A 9,043-nucleotide genomic window follows, 5' to 3' on the forward strand; every position below is an offset into this window, starting at 1 on the left:
CTCTAACAATCTCCACCTTGAAACGAATTCCAATCTTTGATAGCATAACCACAAAATCAAACCTCTTCCACCAAAGCCCCTAAGGGCATAACTCAGCAATGAAGACCAACCAGGTTCAAGCAATGCTCAAACTTGGTAATAGGAAGTGACTTGGTCATCATATCTGCAGGATTATTGTGTGTACTCACCTTGCTCACAACAATATCACCACGAGCAATCACATCACGCACAAAATGATACCGTACATCAATGTGCTTAGTCCTCTCGTGAAACATCTGATCCTTTGTCAGAAAAATAGCACTCTGGCTATCACAAAATATTGTAGAAATCTGCAAATCATTACTAAGTTCGCCAAATAAGCCTTTCATCCAAATTGCTTCTTTGCAAGCTTCTGTAATCGCCATGTACTCTGCCTCTGTAGTAGACAAAGCAACTGTAGCCTGCAACATAGCCTTCCAGCTAATAGCGCAACCACCAACACAAAAATGTAACCAGACAATGATTTTCTCTTATCAAGATCTCCAGCGTAATCTGAATCAACGTAACCGACAACTCCATCTCTATTTTTCCCAAACTGTAAACAAACATCAGTAGAACCACATAAGTATCTGAGAATCCACTGAACTGCTTTCCAATGTTCCTTACCAGGGTTTGCCATATATCTACTAACAACACTAACTGCATATGCTAAGTCAGGTCGTGAACAAACCATAGCATACATAAGGGAGCCAACGGCACTAGAGTATGGCACTCGCGACATATAATCATCATCACTATCTGACTGTGGTGACAAAGAAGACGAAAGTCTAAAATGAGCAGCTAGTGGAGTACTTACCGGCTTGGCACTTTGCATGTTAAACCTACTAAGGACTTTCTCGATGTACCTCTTTTGACTTATGTACAATTTACCAGCCGGTCGATCTCTAAGAATCTCCATTCCAAGCATCTTCTTTGCTGCACCTAAATCTTTCATCTCAAACTCGCCACCCAACTGTGCTTTCACCTTTCTGACCTCTCTCTGATCTTTAGCGGCAATTAACATATCGTCAACATACAACAACAGGTAAACGAACGACCCATCATCACATACTTTAATGTAGACACAACTATCGTAATTGCTCCTCCTGAAATCATGAGTGGTCATAAATGTATCAAATCTCTTGTACCATTGCCTCGGTGACTGTTTCAAACCATAAAGAGACTTTTTCAGCTGACATACATAGTCCTCCTTTCCTAAGGCTACGAATCCCTCTGGTTGATGCATGTAGATGTCTTCCTCAAGTTCTCCGTGTAAGAATGCAGTTTTTACATCTAACTGCTCAAGCTCAAGATCGTGGTATGCCACAATACCTAGTAAAGCCCGAATAGAACTATGTTTCACAACTGGAGAAAATACATCAGTAAAATCAATACCTGGAGTTTGACTATATCCTTTTGCAACAAGCCTGGCTTTATACCTGGCTTCTTCAACTCCCATCGTACCTTCCTTTCTCTTAAACACCCATTTGCAGCGAACAACCTTCTTGTTCTTTGGTAACTTCACTAGATCCCATGTAGCGTTCTTGTGAAGCGATTCTATCTCTTCCTGCATAGCGATCATCCACATATCAGAGTTTTCGCAGGTAATCGCCTCTGAATATGTCACAGGTTCTTCTTCTAAATCAATATCTTCAGCCACATTTAATGCATACGCAACTAAATCAGCCTCTGCATATCTCTGAGGGCGTCTAATTTCTCTACGAGCCCTATTTTTAGCAATTGAATATTGTGGAGGTGCTTCTGAGGAGCTAGCACCATCCATAGAAACTGGAATAGGCCCTGGAATTTGCTCTGGTGTAGGTTTCAACCCAATCTCCAGCTCCACCTCAATACTTGACTTCTGTTGATTTCCCTCGGAGGGAGTTGAAGATGGAGACCCCTGAAGCATGCTAGTCTCATCAAAAACAACATCTCTACTGATGATGACTTTATTAGTCTCAGGACACCACAACTTATATCCCTTCACACCTTGCTTGAATCCTATGAACACACACTTCACCGAACGAGGCTCTAACTTCCCATTATCCACATGAGCATACGCAGGACATCCGAAAATTTTTAAATCAGAATAACTAGCAGGAGAACCAGTCCATACCTCTTGTGGAGTTTTCTTATCAATAGCAGTCGAAGGAGAGCGATTAACGAGATGACATGCATACGCAGCGGTCTCAGCCCAAAACGACATCGGTAGCCCAGCATTAAGGCGCATACAACGCACCTTCTCCATCAAAGTCCTATTCATCCTCTCTGCAACTCCATTCTGTTGAGGATTATGTCGAATTGTATGATGCCTCACAATACCTTCAGTTCTACATAAAGTATTAAACTCATTAGAACAAAACTCCAAACCATTATCAGTTCGGAGATGCTTCACTTGCCTCCCTGTCTGCTTCTCAATCATTAACTTCCACTCTTTAAAGGTAGAAAACACGTCACTCTTTTGTTTCAAAAAGAATGCCCAAACCTTCCTGGAGAAATCATCTATAATAGTCAACATATAGAACGCACCACCTTTAGATGGTACTCTAGAAGGCCCCCACAAATCAGAATGAATGTAGTCTAGTGTCCCCTTCGTATTATGAATACCAGCCGAGAACCTAACTCTTTTCTGTTTACCAAAAACGCAGTGTTCACAAAACTTCAGCTTCGTAATACCCTGCACATCAAGAAGCCCTCTCTTGTTCAATTCGACCATGCCATTCTCACTCATGTGACCTAGACGCATGTGCCATAATCTTGTTGCATCAGAATCAGACAAAGACGAACTAGCAACAGCAACATCACCTGTAATCGTAGAGCCTTGCAGAACATATAAATTGGCAGTTTTCTTGAGTCCCTTCATCACAACAAGAGACCCCTTGCTGACCTTCACAACTCCACCTTCACCAGTGTATTTGTACCCTTTAGAATCAAGAATACTCAATGAGATCAGATTTCTCTTCATGTCAGGAACGTGCCTTACATCACCAAGTGTTCGAACAGTGCCATCAAACATCTTAACTCTAACCGTACCAATACCAGCAATTCTGCAAGATGCATTATTACCCATCACAACGGTACCTCTAGAGACCACTTCATATGTAGAGAACCAGTCCCGATTAGGACACATATGAAACGTGCATCCAGAATCAAGAATCCATTCGTCGCTCTGTTTCGAATCAATATCAGACGTAACGAGGAGTTCTCCATCATTGTACTTTTCAGCAACATCAGCTTCGCCATATTTCTCTGGTTGATTGCTCTTATGATCCTCACCAGCCCTCTTATTTTTATTCTGTAACTTATAACACTCAACAACAATATGACCTTTCTTCTTGCAGTACCTACACGTCTTATCTCTGTTCTTGGATTTTGACCTGCCACGGTTATTGCTGCTAGAATACCTCTCCTGCTGTCTGCCTCGTGCAACAAGGCCTTCAGCCATATTATCTGAACCAACAAGTTTATGCATCTTCTCTTTCGAGAAGAGTGCATCATAAACCTCATCTAGAGTCAAAGTCTCACGACTATAGAGAATGGTATCTCTAAAATTAGCATACGAAGGAGGTAGTGAACACAATAATATGAGCCCTAAATCTTCTTCATCGTACTTAACCTCCATAGATTCCAAATCAGAGACTATTTCTTTAAAAACAGTTAAATGATTTTCTAAAGACGTACCGTCAGACATACGTTGGGAATACAAGCGTTGCTTCAAGTGTAGCTTGTTAGTCAGCGTTTTCGTCATGCATAATTGCTCCAATCTTAGCCAGAGTGCAGCAGCTGTTTTTTCCTTCAAACAGTCTTGAAGAATCTGATTCGACAGATGCAGATAAATCTGCGATAGAGCCTTACGATCTGCTCGTTGCTTCTCTTCATCAGTCCACGAAGACGGCATCTTGTCAGCGCCATATAGCGCATCTTCCAGATCCATCTGTGCCAAAATAGCTCGCATCTTCACTTGCCATAACGCAAATCTGGTGTTACGATCCAGCAGCGGAATGTCGTATTTCATCGTGGTCATGACCAAAAAATAAAACAAACAAATTTGGCTCTGATACCAATTTGTTAGAATCCAAACCACAATAAAAGAGAATAAAAGCGATAAAGAAGAACGAACACCAAGATTACGTGGAAAACCCTTTACGGGTGAAAAACCACGGGCAGAAGAGAAGATTTCACTATAACGAAGATTGTACAGAATTTTTTTTGGTGGACAACGTAAAAAAACTGTTCTTAAAGAGAAAAGACGGCCGCAACCTCTATATATTGTTTAACCCTAGAATATGATGTAAATTAAAAGGGGCAAACCCATTAAGACTACAGGTCCATATAGTGCGGGCAAAGCCCGCTGACCCAACAAGAATTCGGGCCACAAACTCTAACAATATTATTTATTTATATTTTATTTTATTAATTAAAATTTAAAAAAATTACTATTTTAGGGCCTAAAATTTAAATTTGAATAGGCCCCAAAATCTCAAGGCTTCTCATATGTGACATTGACTATACATAATTGATTATGTTTTCTTGCACATATCATTTTTAGAATACCTGTAAATTGTGCTCCATTGAAGATGTAAGTTTTATCCATAAGTATTCAAATCATTATAAATTTTGTTTATTTAAAAGCTTATACTTGTAAGTTAAATTTATTAATGTTTTTTCTTGTCATGACCAGCACAATTTTATTCATTTAAGTGACAATGAGCCATTAAAGATAATCTCCACTTGTTATAGATAAGAGTTACATAAAATATTAACAAGTCAAATATTCCCCATCCAATTGAATATACTTTCTAAACACCTCTTGGAAGTCATTAAATGTTAAAATCTCCATTCTTGGAAGAGATTGATGAATATCAGCAACAATTGACACCATTCTTCACTTTGAAAACTTCCATGACAATTAATCATGTCAATTGTTTAAACTAGTGCAAACCATCTTTCTTCTGTGATTCTAATTATGAAATAGTGTTAAAACATTATCATTCCATTTTGGCATGTATCAACTCTTGTGATGAATTTTCAATCCCAAAGAGTACACAGATATTATCTTGCCCAAAAAAATAGCCAAAGAATGTTCTTTATTAAAGGGTCTAAAAAATATAATAAAAGGAGACATTACGCAGATATGACAACACTGTTGCGGTGTTTCTTGCCATTGCGGACGGGTTTTAAATTTTGGGTAAACGGGTCAGGGTTTTCTGTTATGAAAACGGGCTAGAGTATAAATATTTTTTTTTGGGTATTTTTCTCATAACACAGTAAGGTTGAGAGAGAGAGTGAACGGGTCTATGGTTTTTCTACTTATTCTTGTTCTCTGGCTGATCCAGAGTGAGAGGTTGGGGAGTTTTTGATTGTGGATGATTCAATTCATTCCTAGTGTAATCACTTCTTTTATTTGAGAGCAAAGCATGTAAGTTTCTACTATTGACATTTGTTTAATTTAGTGAAACTTATCCCTCCCGTGGACGTAAATAAATTTTGACCGAACCACGTATATTGTGTTGTCGTTTATTTCTTTGGCTATTTCAGTTCTTGATAAATTTGTTGTTCGTCATAGACGATTTGTAAACTAATTTGTTACAGGTTTGATTTCTAAGAAGATCCGTAGTTTTGCTGTTGCAAAACCCAACAAAAACTAATAAAAAAAAAATACAAGACAAAATAATAAATCCATGCACAAAACCGGCAAAATAAGTCTAACATGGTGCCCACCCCGAAAGAACATGTTCAATAATTTCAACAAACATTGAAACTATTACTTTCTTGTCTACATTCAAATAGCAACTGATTTCTCCTATGCAAGGTGTGAACTAATAAGGATGAAAATATGCGTGAAATAATTTGGATTATTTGAGTCTTAGAACAGGATGAAAATATGCGTGAAATAATATGGATTATTTGAGTCTTAGAATATTACAATGTGCTTTTAGCTCATTTTTATTCCTTGTATTTTGCTTGCACTTTGTTGTATGGTCTTTTATTTTGGTATGATCGTTTTTTTCTTGAACCACAAGATTATTGCCACTATCTAAGATCACTCAACTTATTTTAGCAACTAATTCCATGTTCAAATACTATGTTGTTCTGGTGTTGAGTCATATATTACAACAAAAATGATAAAATGTTTAACAAATTAAGTCAATAGATAAGAAAATGTCATTTTTCAAGTGGTGTCACAATTATTGGTGCTTAAGTTTTAGTCATTTGTTCACGGTCATTGAATGACTTAAGTCACTTATACGTTTTTGGAAGTTACAATAAAAAAACTAATAATTTTTCAAATTAAAAAGAAATAAAAAAAAGGAAATCACATTTATCATCAAACAAAATGATCTAAAAGGTAAAAAACAACCAACTATACAACAATTTGTAACAATAAATCAAAAAATATCTCAAACTCTTACAACAAAATTAATCCAAATCCTATTCATCATCACTAAAACACTAGAAGCTACCCTCTATCAACCATCAATCAGCTCAGAGACACACATAATGAGGTTTCCAAAAGTGTAACAATAATAATATTACAAAGAAAGTAAATAAAAATCATCAACCTCCCGAGAGATGTGATTCAACCATAAATGATGTATCAAATGTTTGTTTGCTAGTTGAAGTTGATGGATACAAGTCTTCATTGATTTCTTCTCTATGAGGAAAGGTCAAGGACGAAATGGTTATCCCAAATGATGAGAGTTCCGGCATGATAACATGTTTCTCTAAATACTCCACCACTTGTCTCATAGTAGGCCTAGCCGACGGGTTCACATTCGAGCAAAGTAAACCGAGCTTCATTACCAATTCCGCCTCCTCAAAATCAAATTCACCGCCTAATTTTGGATCAACCGCATTAAAAATCAAACCCTTTAACATAAAACGGAACACCCATTCTATCAAAATGAACCGTTCTTCTTTCATCACAACTGGTTTCCTTCCACACGCAACTTCCAACAAAAATGCACCGAAAGCAAAGACATCAGTGGCTTCAGTCACCTTTCCTGTCCACATCTGTTCTGGGGCAAGATAACCCAATGTACCAACAACTTGGGTGGTATGAGGATCAGACCCGTGGTCATGTAATCGGGCCAACCCAAAATCACCCAATTTTCCATTTAATTCGTTGTCTAATAAGACATTACTAGCCTTAACGTCTCTATGGATAACAACTTGTTCCCATCCTTCGTGTAGATAGAAAAGACCCGAGGCTACACCTTTAATGATCATAAAACGCTGGCTCCAATTTAGAGTGAGATCTGGTCTGTTATAAAGTAGATTGTCTAGACTTCCGCCCGACATATACTCATATACCAATAATAACTCTTTTTTCCGTCGACAATATCCAATTAGTTGGACCAAATTACGGTGGCGAAGACGGCCAATGCTTACAATTTCCGCCACGAATTCTCTCATACCTTGCCATGATTCTTGAGACATTCTCTTCACTGCAACCTCCATTTTTGAACCTGGTAGAATCCCTTTGTATACTTGTCCAAATCCACCTGTACATAATTATATGTTAAAATTTAAAATTACCTTAAGTTATCTTCAAACTAAATTTAATATTCATACCCACATCTATATTTGTCCAAATATTAATATAAGGTTCAAATTAAGACTATCTTAATATCAAACAAATACTAGACTAATTCTAATAATATAAACATACTCTTTTTCTTTTTCTTTAGTTCATTCAAAACATTGGATATAGCGTCTTAATATAATACAAATTCATCTACTAAAATAATTGAACTAATCCGATCGACAATTACTCTTGAACTTGATCCTATATATTTATGTATGAAAGTATTCTACGCAAAAAAAACAAAGAAAGGAAGTAATTGTACCGGTACCCAACAATTCTTTGTCGCTAAATCCATTAGTGGCAATGTATGGATCTTTGTATTTGAATCGATGAGGCCCATAGTCGAGCTCCCAATCCTCCATTTCCTCCGCAAACTTTTTCTTTTTTTTTTAAATAGTAAATCATAGATGGTACTATAATGGTTATTAATAGAACAAAACCCAAAATTGAAGGCATCCCTATTATCAAAAACTTTCTTTCCGGAAACTTGGATGACTCTCTCGGAGGAGAATCTGTTGGAGGAGACAGGGATGGCTTTGTCGGAGGAGACAGGGGAGGCACTGTTGGAGGAATCATGGGTGGGATAGTATTATTATTTGTAGGAGTCTTTGGAAACAGAGAGAGATCAAGCTCGTTATCTTGTCCATTAACCTTGAAGCTCCAGCCAAGCAAATAATGTTGGTTAAAAAGCGTACCGGTTGCTGCTGCGAACCCGACATACATATTGGGATTTATGTACTGAGACAGGTCTTTACTTAGAGACAGAAGCGGTAGAGACGGTTTTCCCAGATTGATTGGGGCCACTGTTACGTTCATTTGTTTCTTAACACCATCATATTCGATCCAAACCTGCCTAGATTCATTGCTAATCAGGGTCAGGTTCTGAAATGTGCCGTTGTTTGCCAAGGAATACCCCACCGGCTTTGATATTACGGAGATAAGGCTGTCGATATCAATGCCAACATGATTGTTATTGATATCGTTAAATTCAGGGCTCAATACTGTGTCAAACTCGACAGCTATAACATGATTGGTGCCGTTAGTGTTCATATCCGTCAAGTTGAAAAGACCCATGAAACTGTTGGCAACTGATCCTGGCAATCCCGGTTGAGGAGCTATGACAAAGGAGATTCCATGACCACCGGTTTGGTTATCGGGTATTATCCCGAAAACAAAGGAAGTGGAGAAGGAGATGGCAGAGTCATTTGTTGAGTTCTTGAAAATGATCGGGTTTGGGTAAAATGCGTGCCCACTTGTCTGTTCTGTGCGGTTGGTTAGGAACAAAATCCCATCAGTATTATTCTCGGCATCACCATCCATGGTTAGGTTGGTGGATCGGAAACCATTGAAAGTGAAATCGGTGTTAGCTTGTGTGTCGATGATGGATGAGAGGCATACAATAACAGAGACTACTTGAAGAAGATCAAGAAGATACAT

At 37.9% G+C, this 9,043-nt stretch overlaps 1 pseudogene; it reads right to left on the reverse strand.

The window, feature by feature from the left end:
• Positions 1 to 6,546: 6,546 nt before the first annotated feature.
• On the reverse strand, positions 6,547 to 9,043 carry LOC124938927 (annotated as a pseudogene).

The sequence above is a fragment of the Impatiens glandulifera genome, chromosome 5 (assembly GCF_907164915.1).
Source record: "Impatiens glandulifera chromosome 5, dImpGla2.1, whole genome shotgun sequence".
Classification (NCBI taxonomy): Eukaryota; Viridiplantae; Streptophyta; class Magnoliopsida; order Ericales; family Balsaminaceae; genus Impatiens; species Impatiens glandulifera.